The sequence below is a fragment of the Neodiprion virginianus genome, chromosome 6, assembly GCF_021901495.1.
Source record: "Neodiprion virginianus isolate iyNeoVirg1 chromosome 6, iyNeoVirg1.1, whole genome shotgun sequence".
Classification (NCBI taxonomy): Eukaryota; Metazoa; Arthropoda; class Insecta; order Hymenoptera; family Diprionidae; genus Neodiprion; species Neodiprion virginianus.
In genome coordinates, this window is record NC_060882.1 from 8,470,246 (window position 1) to 8,496,139 (window position 25,894).

Sequence of the window (25,894 nt, forward strand, 5' to 3'; positions counted from 1 at the left end):
AAAATTTCATAATGAAAATTACTACGTCACCCACGGCACTGATTTATCAATGACCTAAATTCCGTTACATTCAAAGTGATACTGTGAAAAAGATACAGTGTAAGCTGTATAACGCAGACTCGTCATGCGTGCATGTACGGGTTACGTGCCGATTAACGCGATTGAATTAATTATCATACGCGTTAGAAACGCGCGCAGTCTCACGGATGCCACGCTTGTATGAGTGAACGGATACATTCGCACACGTATGATGGATAATGTTATAACGAACCAGGGTCAGAGCTTATCTGTCGCCCCCGAGTTCACGTACCGCGATATTCATCAATGATTCTCAGTGATACATTTACAGTTTAAAACGTTTTACGAAGCGATTTAAGCAATCAATTAATATTGCTAATTAACATTGACCTCCAGTATCTGCGGGGCAGAAAAATTAACTTCGTTGATTATTGTTGCGCCTTTTGTTGTTCACGTTTTGTACCGTATGCGTTGTGAGTTTGCCGGTCTGCGGGATTATAAATAATACATAATGAAAAAAAATTCGGTAACAATAGTGAAATCTGACGTTGAGAAAATCTCTTGCGATTGTACAGAGGTAATGTAATTGGAAGAAAAGAAAAAACGTCCAAAGCATTTTTCATTGGGGAGATTAATGACAATAATGCTAGTAACGTAGTTTGTTGAAAAACTGTTTGTGGACCGAACGTTGACGAGGATACAAAAGTGAGTAGCTGTACTGTAACTAGACGTGAAACGAGAATACGACAAAAAGCTAAACGTGAAACAAAATGCAGCATAAAAGAGTCTTTCTGCGAGTTTGAAGGGAATTAACATCGCTGGTTTCCCGTCGAGCTGGTCGTTTGCGAAGCTGAAATAATCCCTCGAGGGAGTTCCGGCTCTCGTTTTTTGCAGGGAAACTTCATCGAGCTTGGAAGAAGAAATTTTATGTTCCATCGCGAACCGTCCTTCCGTCGGAATTACGCAATCCGAGAGTACATATTTGCTTGAATTTTTAATCTCATAGTATCAACGCCATTTTCTTATCATTAAATTATAAAAATAGATTCATTCGACTTTTACGATCGACTCCAAGAGACGTCTGACGACATTGATTATTGTATCCCATGTATCTATTTTCTTTTTCCTCAAAGCTGTCGTATCATCGTTTATTAATTTTTTTTTTTTTTTCATCACGCCACGATTACGCGGTTTTTGGGATTACCCGCTAACTCTGGGATGTACTACATATATACGTATACGTCTCAGGCAGGAAATCTGACGCCTGGGCGCCCTTAGCCGGGTCTCCTAACGGTATCAAAAAGATATCCCGTAAGAAATCACCTGCAATAAAAAGGTAGGTAGCATGAAGGGCGCTGCTCCGTACTGCCCAAGCTCGAAGGAAAAGAGAACAACGGTCAGAATTGCAAGGAGCAGGAGAAAGAGAGAGAGAGAGAGAGAGAGGCGAACAAGAGGGAGGTCGGAAGAATAATAGGGGCGTTTTCACGCGATGGAAGTGCGCTAACAAAGCAGAAAGCTGAGGAAAGAGGGTGGAAGCCAATTGCGGCAGCGCGGAGCTGATTTCAGAAACTCGCGTCGAATAAATACCTGCTGGGAAATAAGAAATGAAATTTCAAACTGGTTTACACCCTCGCTACGCGAGCCAGTCACCCTGCGTCATGGTGCATTGCTGATTTTATGCGACAGCATTTCCGAAACTATAAACTCGAAACAGTATCTTGATATGTTCCATGGAAAATGACCTCGCAAAGTGATCGGAAACTTTTTCATTTTGTGCAGCAAGACGTGTGTTATAATGCACAGAGGGAATATGTACGATGTCAAACTCGTCGCGGTTATAAACAAAGCATATTTTGTCCAGGTAACTTTTCAAGCTATAACCTAACGAACTTTGTACTTAAAACCGTTCAAGAATCGACTGCGATTCATGACTGCGTTATTATTTCAAAGTACATGAAACAGTTTGACGCAAGGAGCTTTTGTCAAGTAGCCTAAATACAAATTTTCTATCACATTTGAACGAATGCGATGAATAGAAATATATGCAAGAGAATACTCGCTACACAAATATCGATGGAGCGTTGAAATATCGTTTCAATGGAAAAAATTTGTAGTCCATTGACGTGTCGGCTGTAAAAAAAAGAGTTCATGATATCCTTTTATTCCTTCATACTTCGTAAGAGTTCGGCGTGAACGTGTCAATAATCTTCTGCTAATATTAGCACGAAAATTTCATTATCCTGTAATACTATATACCTCGTTGGATCGACTCGGAGTCGGTATTATTTTTCTATGCCTCAAGGAACGACCAGAGCGCCGTTAGACCCGAGCATATATGACGCAAAAGTAAACACGTAGTAAGGATAAGCGATTCCGCGAGAAGCCGCGACATGACTTGCGATTAGCTTCGCGCCGCTGGTCACACATCCGCGAAATTGAATGGCATCGCAAAGTTCGGAGACAGTATTTTTCGTGTCGGACCAGCGCGTGGATGGAATTATTAACCAACATTATTTCCAATAACACCTGACGCGTCACTCTCGCTGTCGTCAATTGAATCCATCATTCTCATTGACAGACAAATTCGGGCCTCATCCCGATTGTAGCCTAGATACTCGTTTCGTTCACTCTTCTTACACCGCATGACTTCATAAATTTTCCAACTTTTCATTGTGGTGTACCTACGTGACGTTTCGATCGATCAAGCATGGTGTAAGATCCCAGTAACAAGGTCCTAAAGCTGGAATGAATCTTGGCAATGTAATCCAATAGTACAAAACGACGAACTTGAGGATATACGTATTGCGTTAATGAATAATTTTTATTCTTATCAGAACTCGGAATAAGTGGAAACTTTTGAGGTTTTGTATCAACTGGTCGATGGACCGAAACAATTCAGATGCGCGATTTGTTTCTGTCAAGCCTCGAAACTGAATCGAATCGATGAAAAGTTTGGAAAACATTTTTTTCAGGACTGGAAAATAAGGATAATAGAAATTTCTTACGAGCTTACGAATTCCTGTTGCGGTTCGGTATTCTTGTAGCTACACTCACAAGCCCGGTCATTTACCGTTGCTCATTGGAGACTTATTTCCGTTACCTAATGCGATCGATAGGTGATAGCCGCACGGCCGATTCAAACCCCAAGAAACTCTCAACGGTGTATATGTGTGTGTGTGTGTGTGTGTTTTTTAAGAGCATACTGACACGAAAAACTCCCCACAATGCGACCTCAGAAAAAGGATATTGTGCCACTGAATTTGGCAACCGTTTACACGATTAGTATAGCATAGATCCAGTAGTGAAGAATCTTAAGGATTCAACAACTGGTAGTAGGGTGGCAAGTTTATGCGCTCTTAGACCAGAAGGGAACGGCGGATTTTCATGCCTTGGACAAATTATGACGGAAATCAATATCGAACCTCGTTGATTCATTTTGCACTCGCCTGAAACTCTTGATTGCCGTCATGTTCGCGGATCCCTTGCTCGATCGTTCGAAAAATTGAAACCTGGCGTGGTCAGAGGACAATCTCATCCTCAAAATGAAAGAAGTTCGAAATTCTGTTTGCTCACAATCAAATTACACTATTCTTTACAGTTACGACAATTTCCAGAAACTGATCATTTCAAAATTTAAGCAATATCATCGAAAACTCAAAATTTCGTATTTGTTATCGATCATTGCATACTTCGACACTTTGATTGGACACGAAGAAAACCGTATTCCAATTTAGCGTTGACGAAATTGAGTGTTAAATCGCTTCAACGTCTAATTAAGAAATCATCAATAACTTATCGTACCGAAATATAAACACCGTGAACGAAAAATTTGAAGATATTTCAAGACAGGTACAAACGACTCGGACAAGTTCTACCTCCGCTAGTCGACCCGGATTCGAACGAAGTCCGAACCGACTCCAAAAGCTCGTGTAACTTGAGGATGAACTGAAATTCCTTCGGCGGGTTGAAAGCCTCCCCATAATCGATACTCACGCCGCGATCCACCCTCTCCATCCCCTAAAAAGCAGCATCGCCTTGTCTCTTTGACGGCGGCGTGTGCCGTCCTGTCTAACAGCTGACTATTTCTCCTCATTGCTGCCGGCAGCTGCCATGGTTTCTTCATCCTGACCCCCCTTTCACCCCCGCCCCCTTCCAGGATTCTCCCCCTGTGGCCGTGTCTGCTTGTCCGGAACGAAACAGCGCCGGTCTATGCACGCCTTGCCCTGCTGCTGCTGCTGCTGCAATGTTTCCCCGGTCGAGGCCAACCGAACTGGGCAGGTGCCCGGAGCCCAAACCCACCAGTCGAACTGTTAAACACCAGGGCCGGTTTATCCGGGCGTCGGGAGAATTAATTTTTTTCCGTTTTGAATTTGAGGGTTCTTACAAGTTTCCTAGGAAAATTCTCGTCAAAGGTTGATCGAAGTATGAGAAGTTGGGGGCGGGGGTAGAAATGCAGAGGTGTTGGTAGGTGTATGGATCAAAGTCCTTTTCAGCAAAATTTTGAATATGTAATACGTTCAAGTATATAGGAGAAGTAAGAATGTAGAAAAGTTAAAGTATAGAAATCCAAGTCGAAATTTTGGCGGTTCCATATTTCGGATTTCTATATCTTTATATTTCTACGTTTTGACTAATTGATATTTTGATTACCTACGCATTTTAAAATTCTGTTATACTTTTCGTACGTTGATTTGCATCCCGATCCGAAAAGTGGAAGTTTTCGTAAACAATAAAGGAACAACAAAAAAAAAAAACAAATTTCCAATTACCTGAATTCGATCTTTTCTTAGCTGTACGTAATATAGTTCGATATTTGTATACATATATGTAATCAGCAATATACAGAGAAAGTTTCAGAGAAAATTGGATAATCTTTGTACTCCGATTAACGCGTATGACGTTGATAGCTTTACTCTGGGTTATTTCCACAAACGACATTACAACATTATACGTCTACTGTAGTACACAGTATGTGAAAAAAAGAAAAAGAAGAAAAAAAAATATTCACAGCATCCTCGATCCTGTAGGTGAGGAGGTTTTTACGTGGTCAGAATTCCAAACGATGGAAATATTCCGGGTCTTCACCTTCATGCCGCAATTCTAATCCCAGGATACGGAATTTCCGAAAAAATTTCGACTGTAATACGAATAACTTCCACCGAGATATCTGATCTGCGTAGGTTATTATACCCACGACCTTCATAGTTTGGTAATTGTTATTCAAATCAAGTCCAACTGCGGTTGTGAGAGCGGGAACGGAATTATACAAGTTTAGAGGCGTAGAGCCGCCTATTCTGGGCCGCAACCCGAACGATATTATTGATTTGGAATTTAGATCTCCGGATGACGACAGGAGGTCCTTCGGCCGTTGGACGAGGTTCTGCGTTAAGGTTTACCTAAGCGTCTATTTTATCGATGGGGCGACGTCGGGCATAGCCAATTAATTACGGTCAACGTACTTTTATACCTACACGAGTTTTGAATAGCGTGCCAACAGCTGGATCTTGCGTACAGGCTCCGACTCCCCCCTCCTCCCAATGCCGCAGGATCTCCGGGGAATTCCATTCCTGATCCCTCCGGTGCTGCGCTGCAGCGACGGAATTGATTTGATCCCGGATTTTCTAACGCCCTATAACCATTTGTGTGCCGCGGGTAAATATTGATGTATTGCTTCATGTCTGACGTTAATGGAACTAGGATCAGCCCACAAAAGTTCACCAGAACCCCCGCGGCCAACGCCTTATTCGATATTTAGAAAAGCTCCGCGGCGAGAGCCGAAGATTCAACGGGAACTGCTGGTGAGAGAAGAATTTCGCCGGATTCACCTTCACTTTCGATTCGCGGTCTCGTTGCAACATTAAAAGGTATACCCGTCGACAACGCTGCAAGGTTTCGTACATGGTCCAAACTTTTACTCTCAGGTATTTTTCACGTTTCGAAATGACGAGCGAAACATTTTCCAATCAGCGTCGCTGATCCGTGTTCGAGTGTTGAAGGGAAAATAAATAACTGGTTCTCCTTCTCGACGCAAAATCACAAGCATATTCGCATTACAAATGGCTGTTCTACCTCTCCACTGTGAACCATGAAATCCTCATTCTATCTGATCAATCGAGCAAATCAATGAAAGGATTCGTTTCACCCCAAGTGGCTGGGTTCGCAGCCAACTCGACGGCGCAATCAGCCTCGCCCACATTAATCCATTCGTGGAGTCAATCGCTTGTGTCACGCATAGAAAGAGTCGGGAGCGTGTGTAAAAACAAAGATTCGACACGATATCACTCGGTCGAAAGATAGGAAACGCGTGGCGAAAAACGTCGCTGATAAAGATTTTCATTCACGGAGATCGTTTCATTCGTCATCTCGGGAAAGTCGTGAAACCAACGCGAAGGCGTTGGCGTCGCGACAAAAATGGGACGCTGTGATGCGTTGGATGAAATACACTGATGCACAAAGCCACTTCGGTTGCCTGATACGAACGGCACAATGGCGAACGGAATCAATTTTGGAACGACGGTGCTCCGAGAGCCTAGGCCATTAATTTGTCATCTCGTGTAATCGGCCCGCAATTTGTCCACGGTGGCGATGAAACAGGGTTCGAAATGGAGGCAAACGTCCGTCTTCCGATTAGCGTGCGTGTGCGGTCTTCCCGTTCTCCGTCTATCCGTCTAACTAGTATATAGGGCATTCCGCGACAGTTAGATAAATATTGTATTTGTATACGCTCGAACGGCTCGACCTCCAGGAATCTAAAACGTCCCAAAACACTCCCTGAACACACGGCCGTCCAAAAGGTCCAAATATATTCCGGCCTTACCCAGAGCATCTTAAGCCACCGGCCAGAGGCACTCAACCGATACTTCTGGAGGGATAACTTTTCGCCAATTGCTTTCCGGAAGCTACCTTCTTTCAACGTCTTCGCCGGATTTTGATGTTGTTTCCTGATCCGAGGTCGAATCAATATATACACCGTTGAATTTCGGCTAACCCCATTCTTAAAGGCAGCCAAGTCAAAGCGCGCTCGAAGAAATGGGAAAAAGTGTAAATATGCACACCGAACGCTTTTCTTTTTCAGTTGAACATTTGGTTGGTTTCATTAATTCATCAGGATCGGTTGGCTTTTTATTTTACCGCAACAAAACTTGCGTAACAGCGAATATTCTTTGAACGTAAGAACCCCCAAATACAGTTTCAATTTCCTCAGAATCTTCCTTGTTTTTTTAATGCAAATTCCTAGAGATATCGCGAATATCGATCTCGTTTGAACTTTATTCGGACAATCGGTTACAGGGATTGGCTGAGAAACACTGCAGTGAAATAGACCGGCGTTGAATTCGAAGCGGTGAATTTACAGAAGCGAGATGTTTGACAGCCTCTGAGGCTCTGCCTCTTCAAGAGGCGGAGGATTGAGACGACTTGGCTATGGAAATCCTTGTGACATCCGTTGGATGAACTGGTTCGAGAATCCTATGTCCATCAATGATTGCCAACCAGTTCTTTGAGCAGTGCAAGACCTGATCTTATTGTCGTTCTGAAGTCTGACTTCCAGGTCATTATGGACGTTCGGACATGTTGTCCGTTCAAGAGTTTGAAAAATTGAGGCTGATCCCTGTTCTGGTATCCAGTGGGTCGATTTTTCCGAAGCAGATGCCGCCCTATCTCGAGGTTTTCAAATATTTCATCGGTCGTTCGGTGGACCTTTCGAAGCAATATTTAGGAGGGCATCCGACCAGTGTGCCTGACCTGAGGTCAACTAAAACCGGGCTCCGATATTTACTGCCGACCATCCCAACCGTCTCGAAAGATATCCTCGATGACTCAAAAATTTTTTTTTACCAGAAAGAACTGACTAGCAGACCCTTTTCGCCAGATTTTCCACGTCTTTTTATTTTCTTCCATGAATTATACGGCTCTGGAAGCGCACAAGCAATACTTTCACAGTGGATGATAGAACTGTGAAACGGTACAGCTTTCGAATTTTGGACAGTTCTTTGAATCCATAACTGACCGTGAATGGACTTTGAATCTCTTGTTTCTGGTTCCCAACTCGGGGTCGACCATACCCGACGGACTTTGAACCAGTAGGTCGCTAATGTTTGAGAAATCTGCTCTTCTGAACCGAGCATAGAACTTAAAACTACATACAGCGATCTGAAGACTCGTGGCAAATTTTCGCTGGATCGTCCGATTCATCATCTCGCGTTACGAAGTCAAGCTAAGATGTACGAGTATAAGCTGTGTGAGAATAGTCGTTGACAGGTGAAAGTAAAAAACAAAGCGTGTCGTTTACATCCGAACCTAGAAAATGAACGACCAGCAATCGTCGCGACGATGCACGTAAGCAATCGAGGTGATGCTTGATAGGCTTTCAAACGCGCGAGTAAAAGTAAAACGCCATTAGCGATTCACTGGCAGTTCACCTTCCTTTGCAGTGCTCTTTGAACACTGGATTTCCTGGATCGAGCAGGTATAAGACGTACTGTAAACGAGCCTGAACCTCGGAGCGAGGTAAGGTCGGATTTAAGGATTCAAGGATTTCCGTGGGATTCCCATGGATGCCTCGAAGGTTCGACCTGCTTCCGCAGTCCTGCCGCAGACTCGGTGAATTTATTTGACACCCGTAGGTGCCGGAATATTTGTGTGTCTTTTTTTCCACACCAGCTCTCCGTGTCTTCTAACGACGTATTTTATCAGCTGGTTGACAAATTTACCACGCGTGTGGCGCACCTTCACGTTTTAGACGACCCGAGAAGCGTGACGCCTGTTGTACTAGTTCAAATTCAACCGTCAAACCTGCACATTCTTCGGTAAAAGACTGCTGGATCTGTAACCCTGCGAGAATATCTCTCCTTACATTTTTTTTCCCCCCACTAGGCATAGAAAATGTCACGCGATCAACTGTTTGATTCACGGAATCGTCATGCGATTATTACCGGATACAAACACACCCTTCGTCAATTCCAACGGTATACTAATTAGGGCACTCCCCTGTACTTTACAGCCGGTCATGCCTACAGACCCCACAGACATTGTCATTTTATTAAACTCGACTCTCTCCGCAGTGCAGACTGACATTCTTGAGCTTTGAACCAGGTATTTTGTCTCCAACATGGTTATCGTACCATCGTCAAACCCGCAATGACTTGAAACAGAAACTGCAGGTACCGTCAATCGTGATCATCTGGTACAAGACCTTCTTTCCACATCGAATGCGTCGATTCCTCAGGTCTCTGATACCGTGAGTGTGTTTAGTCAAAAGCCGCACAAAAGCTCGATACTCGAGAGGCATTAGCAGTGCCGCCAATTTGCCAGTTTACCCTTCATTGTGAGAGGTAGGTATGGTAGGTACGAGAGTGAAGAAAGAGGCGAAAATTATGGTTCGTATACCTACTTCTGAGTTTACTACCTTACGAAATAACCGCTCTCCCCACCCTCGGCACACGTCGCGATACTACGAAATATGTTCCTGCATGGCAATTCGATATTATGGTCAGCTGTCAGGTCAGCTGGTCAATTGCAGTGTCGCTTTCAGGCTGTTCCGCATCGCGGACTGCACCGACTGCGACGTCGGTTGGTCATTCTCAATTGAATTACACCCTTATGCTATACATATAGTCTATCCGATGCCTCCGTCAATTTTAAACAGTTTAATAATTTCACCGAAAGGTGATCCTACAGGATATCAGTTCGATAATTAACCCTCTTAGAGGCACATTTTTCATTTGCATGAAACAGAAAAATCTGATTACGATTCTGCAGTCAGAAGTAAAAAGTTCAAAATGGCGGATCCAAAGTGGCGACCATTTCTTACTAAATTCGATTTTTTTCGTTCAATTTACACAAAAATCAATATGAGGGGATTTTTGAGGTCACTGATTCGGCAGTCAGAACTGAGAAGTTGAAATGGCGGATCCAATGTGGCGGCCATCTTCATTGATATCAGATTCAGATTCCGCGCATCAAGATCCTTCGGGAAAATATAATCTGTTTTCACGATCTGTCTTCGTTGGCCTGTATTATCGGACATATGACTGATTTTTTTTCAAGGAAACGGCACGTTAAAAAAAAAATAAACATCAAGAATATGTTCGATCACTCTTATAAAATAAAGTGATAATTTTTTTAATGCAAAATCTTGAAATTTTGAACTTGTCGTTCACTATTTTCAATTTAAATATTTTCATACCGGATTCGTAATCAACAACCGCAAAAGCCTAGGTATACGGAAATTTCGCTTTAATCCAACAAAAATTGTCTTTAAAACCGATTTTTTCTAAAGAAAACAAAACCCAGTTTCTCTCACATTGATTGTTCATTAAGTCAAAACACATAGCCCGTTACAAAATTGAGGTTTACAGGAGTGTGAGAAATTTTGTTGCTTACCTGTTAGTGCTAAGATATATATATAATATATCCGTAGTACGTACCAGAAGAATTGAAAAGAATCGGGTATTGCATATATGCAAAAAATTAACCGTAAATTAGGGTAGTAAATTATACTTTCGGTCATGAAACGGGAAAATCCCGCGAATCGATCGGTGGTCTCCGTCATAACCGTCGTCGATAACACAACGATTTGCCAAAAGTTTCCCAAGTCGCTAGTCGGGGTAGAAAAGTTCCCTTCTTCCGGCCACTTCCCTGCAGCATGACTCTGTTTACCAGGATGCGAAACCATCGGCGATCCGGGAGGCGGTGTCGTCTCTTAAGGAGCCGGAAGCTGCGGAACCTACCCTGGGAGGAAAGTATACGCCGACATCCCCTGCGGGAGTAGCTTGGGGAAGATTAATGCCGGTCGCGTTGCAGCCAGTTGCCAGTTTCGGTTTATCTTTTAAGTTACAACGACTCGACCGCCTTCCTTCTTCCTACCTTCTCTCTTTCTCTCTATTTTTCCGAGCAAGCACAAATTAAGCGTCATCTCGAAATTCCGTCTCGCCGCAGGTCGGACCCACGGTTCAGGTCTCGACGTTTCCACAACCGCTCTGAGAATCAAGGCCTCCGTTGTATGCTAGCTGCGTTATTTGCACACACTTTGGTTGCGATGGGATTTGAAATTCGCGTTATTGCGCACCTCGAAGATTGGAGTGCTGGAGGAAGCTGAACGTCTGCATCGGTTGTATGTGAATCTGATGAAAATTTACTCACGGTGAATAGATTTTACTAAAAGTAAAACAACTTTTTATTTCGCAAGATAAGAATTTCGTTCTGCGAATTAAACATTATCATTTCTCGAAATAACAAGGTTTAGTTATTCGAATAAACATATTTCATGTATAACGGATAAACTGTTTGTATAGTAGTTTGTTTATTACATGCAACTAGAATAGAGTATAGTTGCTCCCAGCAATTCATTTTTCCGAATCTATTCAACTGTCATCGAATCGATAACACGATATTTGTATGTAATTTTTTATTCTATCATCTAGTATGTATTTCATGATGAACTGTAACCTTGAAGCCTGCTGAACGCTGCTCATCATTGATTCAAAACCCTTTGAAATTGCTTTGATATCACGATTTTTTTCGATACTCCGTGAAACCTTTCGAAGTTTGATGCATACGGTATTCGAATGACCAGAAAATTATTTGAAACATTTCAAATGTTTTAAAATCAATTCAAATCTTTTTTAACTACATTACCATTTCAGTGTCTAATTCAATATCTCGAAATTTTTTTCATTTTCGATCTACGCTCGTATAAAATTTTTCATTTGTAGCTGTATAGAATTTTACGCAACCTATAAATGTATAGAATTTTTGGCTCATATGAATTTTTTCAACATCTTTCAACACGTCTGCATTTGTAATTTCATCCTTTCAAATGAAAATCTTTTGAAATAATGACGAAATCTCTGACTCGGTTAATCTGAATTTTTTTTAAATGCGGCCACTCGCCACACCGAGTTTCTTTCTTTCCGTAGACAACGCGCTTCGGCCACTCGAACACTCGGCATTTTTCTTCCTTGAAACTTCTTCGATGTTTCTTCGCCTTCCGTCCCGGGAAGGCTTCATGGCGGGTAAAACGACTCCCTGAGGACTTGATCCTGGTCCGATGCCTTCGAGGCCGTGCGGTAGGTGCGGGAAAACGGGGACTACACCCGGCTGAAGGCAAACGAAATTGGGACGTCCGTTGAGGCCCGGTTTTTCGGGATCAGCCGCTCGTCGAGGAAGATACATACCTGATCCTCCTCGAAGGATAATCGAGTACCTGCGCTGTGCGAGACTTCGAGAAACCTTAACGGCGTGGAAAGTCCGTGTTTGCTTGTTCAGAGAAATGATTCTTGGAAATTTTCCACCAACTTGCTGCCCTTCGGCCTGATGCGAATTCCAAAATGAAAAATACACAAGACTTCCTCGCAAACGCAAGGGCTTCTTATAATTTCATTGTTTTAAATTTGGATTCTGTGTTGTTATTGAGTAATTTAACGCGCTGACTTCGTTAAGGATAAATCAGACTGAATCAGAAGTTAGGAGAAGAGAAAGAATTGCTTAGAGAAATTCACAGCAATGATGGTAACCGCAAACGAAAAAAAATGCTGTGTTATATACAGGCGACAGAAATGAATTTTAGAAAATTCAAATGACAAAAATTAAGGTATCAAGAATTTGAGAAACGATTTTACAATTCTAACGTTAGAGACGAGTCAACTCTGTTGTTTTTCATCCGAAAGCGATGTTTTTGGAATTATTTTCATCACCATAGAGATCTCTAGAGATCGATTGAAGAAAATTTTACTAGCGGTTATATTCCGATTAGATAGAGATGGATTTGCAAAGGTGCGTTAAAAATGATGCTCGTCAACGATTACATTTGTTAAAATTACCCGAATGTTGCTCAGACAATTTTTGACGATCTTGTCAGCGAGCAAAACGAATCCAAAACATATTATAAGCTGATGAAAAACACCGGAGTTTAATAATTTTTATCGTTCTACTTACTTACTTATAAACTCTTTTATCAAATCGTTGACATCTCAGCTTGTGTTGTTAAAATTTGCTCAAATTCATTTCTGTTTCATGGTAAGAATGCAGTTTCAGTCGTTTTACCATTACTGGCAAAAATAACATTGTTGAACATTTTTTAAAGGTTTTTTTTCACGATTCTCAATTTCCTAAATAAACCCAGATTATTGACTGACGAAATTGATGATCCACGTTCCGGCGTAATTCTGTAAATTTGCAATTTTGGGAACGGTGCAGGGATCTCGGATCACGCAGCGCTATTAATCGCCCGGAGCGTGGTTCAAGCCTCGGGGTTGCGTAATTAGGTCGTTCTTTATCAGGCATCCCATTCACGGAGTTAGTCCGTGTGCCGCTGCTCGCTCGTCGTGCTCGTAATTGTATGGAGGGATTTGAAAAATAAAGCACAATTTTTTCAACGATTTTTCCAGCAAAGGCTTCGAGCGTATCGATGCAGAAAAAAAATTGGTCAAAGATATTTTCATCAAAGTTAAATTAATCGCAAATATCCAAGGTTTATTTTCACCGGTATTTTTTCTCCCCCATCCCGTATTTTTTACTATGATTATTCGAAAAAAAAGTTGACTATAAAAATTCCCAAGCCTCGGATCGAGCCTGAAATATCTACAGAAGTTTCAAATTGTACGGCATAAAATACCAGACTTTGTTTAATAGTTGAAACTTGTTTGGTCGTGGGGTAAAAAATCACCAACCTAACTGACGCGGACGTCGGATTTTAAGACGTTAATTTTCTCGCTTTATCCCCGACTTTATCTCATCGCCGCGATTGAGACAAGACTTGACTAAGACCGAAAGTTTATTATTTCCAGCTTGAATCCCGCGCACCTGATACCAACGCGAGCGAGTAATTCTGATTGATGAAAATCCGCCGGTTATTCAAGGATATAAATCACTATCCGCACGACTCTGTATATGCAGAAACACGCTGGACTTGAGCTCTGCGCAGACTTGCGAAGTACAGGCAATGAAGTAACTCAGGTCTGAAGGCTGGCTATTAAAATCAAAATCTATCGAGTTCGATTTTCTCCCGGGCGAGTTTTAACGCGGGAATGAATAAAATAATTTAATTACACCAACCCAGAACTGTCGGGTAAGGATAATTCCAAGTCAGCAACTCCGCAACATTCACAATTGCATCGTTTATAAAGTAAGAAATTAAGGTGTACATTATGCACAAGCTTGAAACTCGGATTGAATCAATTGAACCGCAATAAGTACTCCAGTTTTTTTGATTTTTTACTCGCACCTGTTTTACAGAACAAACGAATATTTATAAAAGACCGGGACATTAAAGTTCTGTTACTTTTTAATGATTCTCTCAAAAATGCAATCTTTCCGATTGAATATTCAGCGGTTTCGAAGCTAATCAGCTTACTGATTTTGATCATAGAAGTCTCTGAAGCTTTCAATTTTATTCGACAAATTTTTAATTAGATGTCGAAAACGTGGCTGTATAGTCAGTGTCGTAATTCTGTGAAATCAAATGAAATCTGTTTGAATTTCCTCCTCTTCCACGGTGCAAGTTTTTAAAATTCTGCAAAAAGTTGGCGACGATTTTGACGATTCAAATAAAAGCAACGATCGATTGCCTAGAGTTTGGAGAGAAGAATAAAAACGTTTCAATTCCTTATCGATACTCTCGGAACCTTGAGATTTTCGTGACACAACGTCAGGCTCGAAGTTCGAGGCTTCGAGAAAATAATTTCAGCTGTTAGGGAGGCTGAAGTTAAGGGACAAGAACCAGCTGTTGAGAAACCATCAGGGAAAGATGAGCTCGAAAGGTTCGAGACTCGGAGGCAGGCCGATGTGTGTCTGGCAGCAACCTGCCTCGGATCCCTTATTCCTTTGCTCGGTTAGTAACCGCATCTCGATCGCACAAAAGCCGATACGCGCGTAGCGATCGAAAAAGAAGGAACAAAAACGGAAGGAGGGAAAAGTAACCTTCGGAAAAAAAGCAACAGTACCTGTTCTCCGCACCTCTTCTAAATCATACCTGCGCGTTATGGTCGCGGCGTACGAGATGCTTTGTGTCACATATGGTGGTTGTGCGTGTAATTACATACATACATATGGGAAATTCCATGAGAAACCAACGAACGTCCGACCCTCGCCATTTTTAACTTTGTTTAAAAAAATTTCTGCAATTGTATCAACTCTGAAACATTACCTTGAATTTCTTCACAATTTTTATTTAATTGCTTAGCTATTTTGAAGAGAACCTTTTTTAAGACATTCAAACAATTCTCAGAAACAGTATTTTCTATTCCGAACAGTTGTTTGGTCAATTAAAATATTTTTGAACGGTCGGAAAATTCCCGAAATATTATCAAAAGTTTTATTTTTTAGTGATAACATTTTTGGCGTGGATTCATTACGGAGCGATTTTTCTCTATTTTTTTGGCACACCCAAAACTTTTTATCAATTTCATAATGAAACCGGTCTAGAAATGTTCCAAGTGAAAAATAGAAGTTTGAGGAATTTTCAGACCGTTTAAACAATGCTTCAGTTGATCAAAATAATTAAATGCGCCGGAAGAAGATGGAAAAAAAATTGGGCCCATCATGCTCGATTTTGGAAGGCTTGGAAAAGAAAATACATATTTTGAGAATTTTTAGAGAGTTTTAAAATCACTTTAAACATTTATAAATAATCGAGCAGCTGAATGAAAAATCTGAAAAAATTCAGGGTACTATTTCAGAATTGGGACAATTGCGAAAAATTTTTTAAACAAAATCGAAAATGGTGACGGCTGGACGTCGTTGGTTGTATTCACATGGAAATCCTCATATATGTATAACGTACAATAGCTGTTGTACAGTGAAGTTTTGGGGATTTTACAGACTTTGTTTCATTCGTGTTTCAGCTTTCAGTGCGTCAAAATAGAATTGCGTCGAACTGATTGACACGTTACAAAAGCACGTTGTCGTCAGAACTCGTTATTTGCACAGATAATGGCATAAATTAATTCACAACGTCTCTTCGATTTAGACGCCGATTAAATTCAAATGGAAGAATTGAAATGCTTAAAATCGTGTATAGAAGTTATAGAATATTGAAAAGAAAACTAAAATTTTCTCTCTGTAGACATTCTTCATCAATATCATAAATATTATTTGACAAACGAAACCCGTAATTGATTTCCATAACCACTCAAATATTCAATCGGTTACGAACATCGAGCAATTTTAATACTCATAAAACGTCTCACTTTGTACTTTGACAGTTGTGTCAAACCGAAGGGCAGAAAAAAGAATATATTTCAAACGTTGTTTTAGTGGAAAATGAAAGCGCGAGACACCTTGCCGATTAGAACTACAAAATTCATCATTGTTTAGGATATTCTTCGTACGTGAAAAATCAACGTTTACATTGGTGTCAGAAGAAAAAATAAATAAATAACTAAATCCAGGACACCCTAATTAAGGATATCGTAAACCGGTTAAAACATTAAACAAACTCACGCCATCCCAAACTGTTATTTTACACCAAGACAAATTCCGAGTTCCGGTTTCTAGACGGTCCTCGGCTGTTTTCATTTCTATCTTAACATAAGCGAAAAACATAGTTCTGGGTACAAAATGAAAATGTGTTATGTTTAAGAAATAAGTCTACCTCGAAGCGGCCGAAGAAAGGCCTAACTTTGAAGGTTTATTTTCGGAGTACGGAAAACGGAATAGGATTTCTTTTCAGTGAGTTTATTCAACACATATTGAAGTACGAAAACAATATTTTTTATTATCATTCTGATGCAAAGTGGCGGTGACAGAGCCAATCTTTAAAATCGCCGTTTTATAAAACTACCTCACGGCAAGAACGTGCAAAAAATTGTAAAATACATTTCGTTTTTCATCAAATTTCGTAGAAATGGTCCACTGAAGAAATGAATGGCTTTTTGACCAAAAAATAAGCAATAAGTTTCTTGCGAAAAAAAAAGTTTACGTTAAACAGAAAAAAATAGCTACGTACTTTTACAGAGAATGGAATTGAGAAGCTGCTGTTAATATTTCAAATCGATCACTGCAACTGTGTTCAAGTAATCTCTCCTCCCAGTTTGAAAAAAGTGGTTTCCAGACAAATGTGTTTAAATTTTTAGTGCATCGAGACACTGCGTGAAATCGAGAATTGAACATTTAAAAAAATATTTTTACCAGAGGATCAACTGGATATTGTTGTTATAGCCTTAAGGTATTGTTTATAAAAAAAAAAAGAAAAAAAACGGTTTTTTCAAAATCCTACAGTGGTGTTACCCCTTAACAGGGGTAAATGAAAACGATAATATTGGCTAGTATAACAATTATACTGTAAACAGGTATTTATAGTAAAACAAGTCGAACGGTATATTTAGACCATTATTACAACGATATTAATCCTACTAAAACTTTCTAGTAACTACATGGAATGAAATTTTTTTCAGTCTGAGTCACGTGAATTACGCTTTGAAAGTCTGAGCTTGCGCGTTACGTTTCACCCAGCTCAAAAAGTTATACAACTCTGTGTAATACACCCCACAGTTTATACCCAGCAGGATCAGACGCACCGAGCACGAGTATTCACAATCAGTATTAAGTACTGCGGCATAGCTATGTATATAGCTACTCGTTGTACTCTGAAGTAACGCGGGAGCGTCGAGAGAGAGAGAGAGCGAGAGAGAGGGAGGGAAAAAAACCTGGAGTTTTCTCGGCGTAGGTACCTATTCCAGTTTTAATTCAGCCGAGCCACTGCAGTCGAGTTTTCCCCGACTGAAATGCAGCAACTGAATTCCCTCTTTCGTCGCATACACGGTGTCGCGTTCACGATTCAACGATCCAAATAGCCAATTTTTTGGAATTTCGGAGTTTTGAGAGAGTTAATTACGATTCGGGAAAATCCAAAAAGGCGATATTCGTAACATTGTCATCAATATCGAATGGACTTGTTTGATCAGCTCTGCAAGCATCCCTCGGCTGTACAAATTAATTTCGAATAGAGGATTGTGGGAATTACATAAAATGTCAATTTCGCTCATATATATATATATATATATACATATATACAGTATAGACAATGAAATTATCGCGACGAAGAGATAGGCAAAAGTGACGTCGGCTTTTGGCGTCTCTTTTCAAATTCGCAAACTTTTCAAAACCATACGCGAGATGATTGATTGTATTTTTAAGATCCGGGGTGCGTTTCAGAAGTGTCGTTTTTACCGCTTCTTGTTAATTCAAAATGGAACACCCTGTAGACGTTTCATCTTTTCTCTCTCACCAATGCCTCCCCTGTTTGCCGGTAGTTCTTACCCCAAGTTGCGGTAGCCCCTCCAGTAGCTACTATTAATGGAGAAACTGTTTTAACGCCGCGCAAACTCTCCGGCAAGCTCAAGGGCTTCAAGGGTCTCGAGACCTTCGGTCATGAAAATCTGTAAGAACGTAACACTAGAAACCCCGAACGGAACAGAGTAATAAAAATGTGAAAACAGAGGCACTTTTGGAAATTTTCACGTAGCTTTCTAGTTCACTAAAGTCTCCGCGTCTTCTTGTGAAAAATTCACGAAATTAACCCTAGAACGACGACGTAATTTTTTTTTTTTTGTATTTCTACTCATTCCAGCAACCGGGGGGATGAAAAATAACCCCAAACTTCTACAGGGTCTGATTTTCCTCGTTTTTTATTAAAGAAAAAAACGTGGATCAAAAAATTTTTGCGCGAGTTCAGAAAAAAATGGGGAAGCAAAAATTGATGTGTCTCGATTCGAATAAGGTAAGCTGTTCGCTTACGGCGGAAAATTTAAATTCCTGTGGGATGTTTTTTCACCATCCCGTTGCCGTTCTAGGATTAATCACACTATTTCCGATAACATTTGTCAAATTTAGACATAAAATCTTTCATTCCGATTTACGATTTCACCGATTTGAGACAAGGGATTCAGTTATTGTTTTTACATAAATAAATTGCAAGAACAAGGGGCTCGCGACGATGGTAAATATTATGTCCTGGAAAGTTTTGACCAACTTCAAACCTAGGTTACCCGATAAGGTGTCATGTATGTTTACATATATGCTTATCTGAAATATCGAAGGTCAGTGAAGTGCGGATAACATTGTTTCGGAATTCTGCCGAATATGAGCTGATTATAACTTGTAACCAAAAAGGAAGAGAAACTCGCAAGTTTAAGTCAAGTTTTACACGTAGATACGTCTACCTAGATGTAACGAAGGCGTAGCTGCGGGTATGTAGGTTAAAAAGTCAGCCTGCAGCCTCACCCCGACATCAAAGTACCTCGCGAACAGCGGGGGGTTAATTCCTATTTCGAAATTGAACCCCCGGGTGGAATAGCAGCGATATTACAATAACGTCGCCACAGCTATAAGCGTAAATGTAATTGTATATGTATATACAATATATATATTCTACAAAATGTTGTACGACGTGAAAGGGTCTGATCGATTTTTCATAAATACTTTATTCAACAAGGCTCTAAAATGATATTACACTTTGAAACAAGTGTTCAAATATACAGTTTAAGGGTAATATTTAAATGAAAAACTAATGTTCATGTAGAATGGATCGGAGCACTTCACGGTGCGTAAAATTTTTTAGAATTAAAAATAGGGAAAAAATTTATGGATGATTACGCAATATCTTTAAGTAATGTTATGTTGATGTTTTATTTTCGGTTCGTGTAACGTAATTTGTGGAATTCCATCAAGCTGTCCACGCCTTAAATATCTGTACGATTGCGATAAAACTTGATCGTAAATAATAAATTGACCCGGTTCGTTGGGGTCGGTCGTTATTCCTCAATTATTTATCTCGAGTCAGTTCATCGGTAATTTTCGAAACTGTCACTTGCGGGGTGATAAATCAAATAAATGCGTCACGCTTGTGTCCGTATATTACAATTTTACCCATCGAAGAAATGCTCTTATGCGGGTGCGGGATTAGAAGATGAGAAACGAATTTAAGAAACTCGCACGATTAGTTGGGCCAAGTCTAAATATGGCAGTGTCAACATGCTTGTAACCTCTACTCGTGTACTCGTGCCTTTGTAAATGATGACCAATGACTTACGGAAGAATAAATAAATGAATGAGTAAACAAACAAACAAACAAATTCTGAAGAATCTTACTACGCGTACGTTATAACAACGTGAGTGCGAAACTCGAGTGAGGGAAGCTAACCTGTGGATGACGAAGTACTGAATTTTTTATAACCGATAAATATTCGTCGAATGCAACTTTATCATACGTGAATATTGTAATTTTGCAATTTTTCTAGCCACAATTTATTCCAACTTATACCAACTACCGTATTCCTGCGGCGTGATTCAGAGTCAAACGGCAGGGTTTGTTCTGTAATGCAGTGAAGAGATACGTAATATTCCTTGTTTACAAACCTCGGTAAAAGTATATAAGCTGTTTTTTTTATACAGAATCAACCTTCGAGAGAGAGAGAGAGAGAGAGAGCATGTCTTGTGAGCAACTTTTCCTATGAATATATTTCAACTCATCGTCAAATTATAAAATATTTCAAGCGAAATTCTAATTTTTAGCTAATTTATATTTCAGTTTTACAAACTCGTTTTCGCTCATACTTTAAATTCGTATCTTTGGTCATGTTGGTGAAATTGAAACGAAAACATAGATTCATCAAAATATTTATTCAGGGTTGTACGCATGGAAACGTCACTAATCAAATTTTAGAAGAACAGCCGAGTCGTTTGCAATACATTTTCGGATAAGTAATCACCAAAACCCATGATAAAATAAAAACGATGGTTTATTTGAATTTTGGATGATGTATTTTTTTTTTTTTTTTTTAATTATGAAACAACGGAAAGAAGAAAAAAGAACTCTGCGTATAAGTAAACATAAAGTAATTCAGAGTTGCCACTAATTTTGGCTAATTTTAACACAATTCTAATTTTCCAAATATATATAGCTATAATAGTTCATGGAAAAGAGGAACTCAGATGTACCTTAATTCACCTATCTCAATAAAATATTTTTTCAACTCGAAAAGAATTCGACTTTCACGATGCAAATTTTTTCATACGTTCCTAATACACTATCAAAAGCCCTGTAAAATTCACAGCGAAATTAAAAGTGTCGCATCGGAGGAAAAAAAAGTAATTTCCATTTTTTTTTCTTCACTGAATATAACGCTCTGACGCCATCAAAAATATAACATATATCGCATTGAATAATTCATGTAAGAATAAAACTTTTCTGTATTAAAGTTTTTTACCCGACTTCGATCTTTCATGATATAAGGGTTAAAAAAAACCGTTCCCGAAACGAGTATATTAGAGAATCTAAAAAAATTCACAGAGGGTACCTTTAAGTATTACTATTATATAACTATTATAAAAAGCGAATAATGAATAAAACAAATTTATTCAAGTCTCTTTACTTCGTCTTCAAACGTAAATTTTTCATCTTCCACTCAAAACTAAATCAGGAATTATATACTGCGCATGTTTGAATGCAAGTATTTCGATATAAAAGCTTTAGTTTTTCTACATATAAATTGCACGCAAAGTTCCCTCGACTTTCCACGATTCTTCCAGGCGGAATAAAAATACCTGTCTCTTCACGATTTCCCAGGTTTCCTGCATTGACAAGTGGCAACTCTCAATTATAATACAGACAGATCAATACGTAATTGGAAATTGCGAATTCTCATTAAAAAGTCGTTGCGACATCAGCTGCTCCGAAATTGATACTTGTTATACCGTTTCTTTTTTTGTACTTGTTGCGGAATGTCAGGGATGGGGGGGGGGGTCATGGGTATTTTAAATCCAGAATCTCGAGCAGATTCTGCATCAGCTTCGGCCGCCATCTTGAATTTAAGAAGGAATTTCTTATCGTCAACAAATTCGCCCATTTCGAACATTAGACCAAAAATGGTAATAACTAGATTTGTAGAATCTCCACAACTCTGTTTACAAGAATTTGCTGTCTATGCTATGATATTTTCCTACTTAAACCATAAATTCAATATGCCGGTTTAAGCTCCCAAAAATCTGTTAGAAATACCGAATGTATCGCGAGACTACCAAAAATTCCCCCTCCAAAACGGTTATAAAAAAGAATCGTAGTATCGAAAATACGCAATTTCAGGTGTATTTATTTTTATTTATTTATTTTTTTCCTTCCGTTCTTCGGGCGAAGTAGAGGCTGGGGGGGGGGGGGGGCGAAAGCATCACCGACGGCAACATCGTCTATCAGCAACGGAAACAGGCCCAGGACGATCGGGGCAGGAGAAGGTGCCAGGAGTAGTAGTAGCGGCTCGAGGAGCGTGTGTATAATAAGCGTCCTCGAGGATATAGTCGAGAGACAAACGCCTGCAGGAAGAGTGTAGAAGGTTAGCAGACAGGCGTACAGACGGAGAGGGCGAGAGAAAGAGTGAAACGTGAGAGAAAAAGAGAGAGAGATCGAGTCGGTGAGAGAACAAAGATGCAGGGAGCGCGTAGACGTCCCGAGTCTCGCGTCGGCCGGCTGGGGGGGGCGGGGGGGAGAGGAGGAGGCGACGCCACGCTTAGCGGCAGGGAGGGGGGAGTAGGGGAAATGCGCGGGGCAAAGCGGTTCGGCTCGTTGTTCCCCCCCCTTCTCGCCCTCCTTCTCGCCTCTTCGCCCTTTACCGTTCCCCCACCATTTGTCGCCGGCGCGGCATTCCCCCTCTCCTCAGGCCGGGCCGGCGGCGCTAAACGTGTTTCGTCCGAGGCTTACTCAGTTACCAACAGACCGCGGTATCGTTCGCACGTTATCCACGGTACGGGACGATAGATATAAACACGAGAGGATAGACATGAGCATAAGTAGAAGTAGAAGCAGCAGCAGCAGCAGCAGAAGCAGAAGCAGCAGCGGTAGAATAAGCGTTCGACTAGTTTCCTCCGCGCGCTCCTCCTCGGCTCTTTGAAAACAAAAAAAAACCGACAGAACGAAGAAAGATAAATAAATAAATAAATAAAGACTGTCGTCGTTACAGCTCTCGACGGGGAATATTTTTTTGTTCCCCCCCCCCGCCCCTTAACACACAGATACACACAGAGAATTTCGAAGTGTCCGACGATAATATAAACCCCCCTCCCGTCATTACGTTTCGGGGATTTATTTTCGGAGCGATAAACTGGATGTTTAAAGAAAAAGATATTAATTTTACACCACGTGAAAGTGACTGAATATCCCGCCATCGTCATCGACAACTGACGGACCGTTTTACGTCGTTCTTTTTTTTTTTTTCCGGAGTATCCTGTGTGCGGTGTGTCGATCGTCGTTTGTCCAGTTTTAACCTCGGCCAACCGCGCCACGCTTCGTCATTCCTTCGTCGTCTTCTACGCTTGTTGTTTCCTTTTCATTTTATACATACATCCAATTCTTATTATTTGTTTTAATTAACCTCTTCCGTGCGTTTTTTTTTGTTTTTCTTCCTCGTTTGTTTCTATTATTTTCTTTCTTTCACCAAAACTCGACGAGATCCCCGCGGCCTTCTTCCCGTCACGGCTGCCGGGAAAAAAATTACGGTGCGTTTATACTTATTTGTGCATCGTTTAATAACGAACATCGACCGAGGAGAGAAGGTTACGTTCGTTGGCTGTTACGGCATCATTTATCGTTCCGGCTAATAAACGGAGAAGGTGGATGAGGAGGAGAGAACGTTATACAAGAAAACGCAGTTCGAAGAAACGTCGCGAAGCCATCGTTCGTTCTGCCACTTTCGTTGACAAAATCGCCGGCCGGGAGGATTAAACCTGAGTTTGTGTGCGAGAGACTCTCGTTGTTCGTTCATTCTGTGTAATCGATTTTTATTTCGGACTCCGAGTGAGAACGTTGAACGAAATTCGTTCTTTCTTTCTTTCTTTCCTAACCTGTGACGAGGAAAGTTAAATATTGTTGTTGTTGTTGTTGTGTGCCTAAGATAATACAAAAAAAAAAAAAAAAAAACAAAAAAGAAAAAAAGGTGCGCGAAACCGACGAAAAATTGGAGAAAAGATTTTTTGTTTCTCTTAATAACGACCGGAAGCTTAATTATTCACGACGAAATAAAGATAAATAATTTTTAAAGAAAAAACAAATACGAAAAAAAAAAAAAAACTACCGCTACTACTACGAATCAAAGAGGAGGGATATTAGAAATTTTGTGAGAAGGAGTTGTTGTTATTATTATCATCATCATCATCATCATCATTATTATTATTGTTGTTGTTGTTTGTTGTTGTTCTTGTTGTTAAATCCTTTCACCAGTGTGTGTTTTTTCGTGAGTTATTTAAAATCCAGTGTGTAAACAGTTTGTTGGTTCCCCCTCCGAGTGGCTCGAGGAGAGAATAAAATTCCAAATATAATAATAATAATAATATCAATAATACTAATATTAATATTATTGAATTTTAAAAGGGAGACAAAATAAACTGCATTGTCTTGCAAAAGTGTCCTACAATATTACATTACGAATATATATATAAATTTGGCTATAAACGGCTGGCTTGCAGCTCTGTATCGTCTCTACGAAATATCCACTGGGTTTTGTGCGATTCTGTTGTCCCTTTGTTCTCTGGCTACGGATTATCCTCGTATATACGGTGAGTACTAAATCGATCAGTGTAACACGTGTGCTTTCTCTCTGTTCGTCTATTCTCAATGACAACAAGCCGGCATAGACAGAGATGATTCTCTTATATGTGAGATGGATATTATATTAAATATGTAAATACATATGTGTATTATTGCTCGCTTGCGTGTGAGAAGAAAAACTTTGAAAAACTTTGGTGACCAAGTTCGAGAGACGCGAGGCGATTAGTTGAAACCTCTTTCCCCGTTTTTTCACAGTGACGTCGAAAGAAACGTCAACATTGGACCGAATCGAAATTTTATACTCTTTGTTTTTGTCGTTTGAAGCGATGTTGGAATTTGTCGGTTCGATTTAAACGATGCATTTTTTCTTCCGAATATCGATGTGATTAGCGGAAAATCTTTTTCTTCTTTTTTTTTTTGTGCAAACTATTCAGCTGACAGGAAAAGTTGTTTAGAATATGCGAAAAGGTTATCGTTGAATTTTGAGTTGTTTGAAACTCTGTAAACTGGACGATGTGACGATTTTTTGATAACTTGACTCTGATTCCAATTTAGTCTGTTAACGATAATTCGTAAATTAGCGACGCTTTGCTAGAGAAATGTCTTTTTTTTTATTGTTGGAATATCAAGAGGTTGAAGTTGGTTACGTTGTCGTAACGAAAGATTTGGGAAAAAATTACTGTTTTCTTGCTTTTACAATAATTTTGAAGGAACATGGTTTGCTAAATATGAGCATGTTTCGTTTTATTACGCTTTACCGAATTTCAAACAGTTCCAAAATGGCGAAATAACGGTTTTTTCTCGGCACGAATCGTTACGATAACGTTACCAACTTCAATATCATCGAATTTCGGGCGGTTAAATTGAATACTTTTTTTTATACATACATTTCTCGTGTCATTGTACGCATTAATGAGCGAATAACCATAAACGCCAATTCCCGGGATCTTGTTTTTTTTTTTTTTTTTATTCTTTAATATATGTTTAATAACGATAGAGAAAGAAAGTAAGAAAACGATTGTCGAATATCGCCTTGCAGAAATTATACAATCTATTGAAAAGGAATAATGTCGTTTGATCGAGTCCAATGTCTCAGCTTACACTCGCAATCAGTTTTATTCTTTATTGAATTCTCGTTTAATCGTCGTCGGATCGAAGAGTTTGATAATATGTTTATAACCCTTTTCAACAATGAGTCTCCTAGATTTAACATTTCAAATTATTGTCTTCCGACACGTGTACTACAACAATTTTTTTTCCATCGGTCGAGAGGTTCGGGTAACAGGCAAAAAATAGTGTATCCACTGTATGTTAGAATCTATTCGTCGATAAAGTGAGTTATTA

General features: G+C 40.0%; 1 protein-coding gene across 2 annotated transcripts in view; it reads left to right on the forward strand.

Moving 5' to 3' along the window:
• Nucleotides 1–25,894, forward strand: part of LOC124306753 (brain tumor protein) — a 158,111-nt gene that overhangs the window by 75,023 nt on the left and 57,194 nt on the right. Inside the window, exon 1 of one of the 2 annotated variants that reach the window (XM_046767717.1) lies at nt 22,730–24,558. The exons of the other annotated variant lie outside the window; for it this stretch is intronic. The gene's annotated coding sequence lies outside the window, so the exon portion shown is untranslated. Of the gene's footprint in view, nt 1–22,729; nt 24,559–25,894 lie in introns of those variants that run through there. 2 annotated transcript variants of the gene reach the window in all.